This window comes from Gekko japonicus, unplaced genomic scaffold (genome assembly GCF_001447785.1).
Source record: "Gekko japonicus isolate JY-2015 unplaced genomic scaffold, Gekko_japonicus_V1.1 scaffold2400, whole genome shotgun sequence".
NCBI lineage: Eukaryota > Metazoa > Chordata > Lepidosauria > Squamata > Gekkonidae > Gekko > Gekko japonicus.
Window position 1 is genome coordinate 204,272 of NW_015163674.1, and position 4,091 is coordinate 208,362.

A 4,091-nucleotide genomic window follows, 5' to 3' on the forward strand; every position below is an offset into this window, starting at 1 on the left:
TGATATTATGTTCTTATTCCAAGTGTGGGGTGTGTGGGGGGCAATGGAAGCTGAGTGATAGGGTCTCTCCAAGTGATTGCCAGAAGTGAGATGTGTCCTGGTCTTGTGTCTTACAGATTATTTTACAAATACTCCTTTGCATTTATATCATGCTTTCAACTTTAAAAGGATCATAATGCTGATTGTGTGAACTTAGGCAAATCATGAGAGGTAGAGCAGGAAGGGTTGCATCAGTGCTTAGTTCTTGTGGCCCTTTCTTACACGCCCAGGGAAATACTGATCGCCAATTTGGGGCCAGGAAGCAATTTTTCTCCAGGCCAGTTTGGCCCCAGTGATCCTGGAGGTTTTTTAAATCATATTCTGGGCGTGGAACAGGGGTCACTGGGGGGTGTGGGGGTATTGGTGAATTTCCTGCATTATGCAGGGGGTTGGACTAGATGACCCTGGAGGTCCCTTCCCACTCTATGAGTCTATGATTCTATAATTCACCCAGGCTGGCTGTGGGCACACCAGCACCTCTGTCAGGCAGAAGCGCCTGAGATCCTCCCCCTCCCCTTTTCCTTTGCCCGACTTGGAGGCAAAGGGAAGGGGGAGGGGGGAAAGAATGGATCCCAGGTGCTTCTGCCTGTCAGAGGGGCTGGTGCACACTTCCGGTGATGTCAGGGGGTGTGGCATATGCTAAATTATGCTAATGAGCTCCTGCAGCTCTTTTTCTACAAAATGACCCCTGGGCAAGTGGCAACCAGAGACAGGGCTTTTGCAGTAGTGACACTTCACCTTCGAAGCTGGCTGTTTTTTACACCCAGGTCAAAATGTTACTGTTCAGCCAGGCTTTTAATTAAGGAGTCTTTTTGGTGTGCTTTTAGTCTGAAATTGTTATTTTAATTTAAACTGCTCAATGGTCTGGTTTTTTATGCTGTGGCTAGGTCTCTAATATTGGGTTTTAATGCTCACTTAATAACTTAGTAATGTTACTTAATAGCTTTGAATTGTTGTTTCTATTACATTTTGTTTTGTAAGTTACCTCAGGCAGGTTCCCTGGAGAGGTGGCAAAAAGTAGTATTAATATGTGCACATATTTCAGCCAGGACCTGTCCCCTGACCATTGCTATTCTTCCATGAAAATGGTAGAAATCATCACCATGAGGACTTTCTACATAGGAGACATTGTTCATTTATTCTTCACACAGAAGTGAATGGGGATCATGTGATTTGGCCAGAGGCCATTTCCCACAATACATCTCTTCCGTTCCTTGGCTCAAGGGGCCCTATTGAGTGGTCTTCCTGCTACAAATTAGTTCAGTCCCAACAGCAGTTGCCTGTCATATTCACAGCTGGCTTTAGGTTTCCTATTGTCTGCCTGTTCATACTTCGAGGCAGAATTTGACCAGACATCTGTAGTTAGTTAAACTAACCCTGCAGAATATGTTACATGCTGAATCAGATTTTTTAAGTCTTGAAAAGTGACTCTGTTCCTGAGATTTGCTTGTCTATTCTGCAGGCTAGAGAAAACATAATCAGTTCCAAGAATAGGAGAGAACCACTGAACTGACATGTAGCTCATTCTTTAGCCATGTTGCTTTATTTATATTAATGTCCCTCCCATTCTTCTTTAATACCCTACCCAACTTCTCCAAGCCTTTTCCATTCACAGCCCTGCGGTATTAATGTAGAGTTGTTTTAACTGCTGGAGGCCAAAATAAAAAATGGAGCAAAATGGGCACAACTCCAGTGAAGCCATTACATTGCTGCTTCTGCTTCCACCACAGCTGGGTTTAGCCCTTTTATGCTTTCAGTCAGTTTGAAAAGCTTAGCTTGATCTAATGCATCAGTCACACTGGATTTCATAACATTCAACATTACAATGAGAGTGACTCATCCCTTCTTGAAGTGCATTGTGTGTTTGACTAACAATTTACTTTTGCTGAATGGAATGATTTCTGGGATGAGGTTTAGTATTAATTAGCACAGGACTCTCACTTTCCCTAGCTGCTTTGCTGACCCACTTTTTACTTCAAAAGCCTATATTCCTTTTTCACAAAAACACACAACATGCCGCAGTGCAAAATTCCAATTTTGGTTTACAAGAGAGCGAAGGGAAAGACAGGAATGATTGATCAAATCTGTATTGACTCTTCACATTAGAAGATCTTACATTCTCCATTTGTACTCAGGTATGCCATGGTGTCAGCTGACAGGGCTCACTAACTGATGTGGAGATGGGGGAAAAGTTAAATCACCCCTCTTGTGCTTGCGGAAAGCCTATGGACTCCAACCAGTGTTCATTTCGTACAACACCATTTGTGACAGAACAGCTCCACTGACCTGCAGGCCGTGTTCCATCTTGTCCTCTGAGGGGCTTTTGTAGTTCACCCACTGCCACCACCTCTTGTTGTTCACCCACTGCCATCTCCTGGCATATGTAGTCATTAACCGCTGAGAGGACCAAGGCTCCAAGCTTCTCTTCCCTGTGTTGCCATTTTAAGACCTCACCTCATGCCTGCATCTCCCACTACCACAGGGACAGCTTGCTGCATTTGCACACCACTGGGAAATTAGCAGTTTGCCAATTAATTAACTACCCCGCTTCTCCTGGTTCTCAGTTAAAATAGCGTCTTCAAACAGTGGAGGTTTAGGTGGTACAGAGAACAGCTGCCAACATTAAAAGTTATCTCCCTTATAAATAAAAGCCGAATGGTGGTGGCACTTCTCTAGAACATTCCACACGCTCCAAAATCAGTTCGCTCTCTGATCTGTCATTCAGAGGGTCTCCCTATCCACTGGCTGCTTTGCCTGAGTCCTGCCTCCAACATTCTAAACATTTTGCTGTTCCTCTCCCCCCCATAGCCAGTCAGAACACAGAGTTTATTTGCATATGCAGCCTCATTGGCCTTTGCCTCAGAACACAGAGGTCGTTTGCATATGCGACTTGATTGGCTTTTGCCTCTAACATTCTAAACAGTTTGCTGTTCTGAGGTAAAATGTGTCCAATCTCCAGGTGAGGGCTGGAGATCACTCAGAATTACAACTGCTTTCCAGATGGCAGAGATCAGTTCCCCTGGAGAAAATGGTGGGCTCTGTATCCTTACATGCTGCTGAGGTGGCCCCCGTATGATAGCCAATGTGACGTAGCAGTCAGGGCTTCAGATCACGGGAGAGGCTGCAGGTGTGTGGGGGGTGGAAAGCTGAAGAGTGAGGGGGAAATAAAGGTAGGTTGATGATTGGCTGGGAAGCAGATAGGGTTGCCGACTCCAGGTGGGAAATTCCTGGAGATGTGAGGGATGGAGCCTGGAGAGGGTGAGGTTTCAGGAGGTGTGGGACCTTAGACAGGTACAAAGCCATAGACTCCACCCTCCAAACCAACTATTCCCTTCTGGGGAACCATCGTTGCCAATCTCCAGATGAGGGCTGGAGATTTCTAGAGGCCGTTGTATTTATTTCCACAACGAGCCTTTTTCCTAGTAAAAGTTATAAAACATTTTCCTTTTAATAAATGTCCACATGCATGCTCTCAGCACATATTGAGCAAGGGATGAAAAGAAAAATAAAGACATAACTTGTGTCCCTCACTCTGTATATGACCCAGCTGATGTTATTCTAAGGCAGGCTCCTCAATTTAGAAGTTACCATGGTTCTAAAAGGTGTCATTACTTTTGGACTCTTGTTCAGGCCTGCAGACCTCCACATGGCAACAGCCACCTTCAGCAGGCGCCCAAATGAGAGGTCCATCAGCCTCGATGCAATCAGCAAAAAAAGGACCCCTCTTCTGTGCCAAGGAGTTTTATTATCTGTCTTTGCTCACACCCTGAGGGACAAAAAACCCTTTTCCTGAAGTCTCCAAAAAGATAATTTCTAGCACCTCAAGTAATCCAGAACTTTGCTCCCTGCTAGGTGTCACCTTTTTAGGGGGAGCTCTCCAGTAGACCAGTTAGATTCAAGTTCAGTTGCACCAGTTGCAAAGGGATCTTTGACTCTCAAACGATTATAGCCCCCAAATCCTGTTGGTCTCTAAGGTACTACCAGACTCGAATCTAGCTTTTTAGCAGAAGGTATGAGCAAGAGACACTTCATTGCCTCTGGCTAGGCCTGCC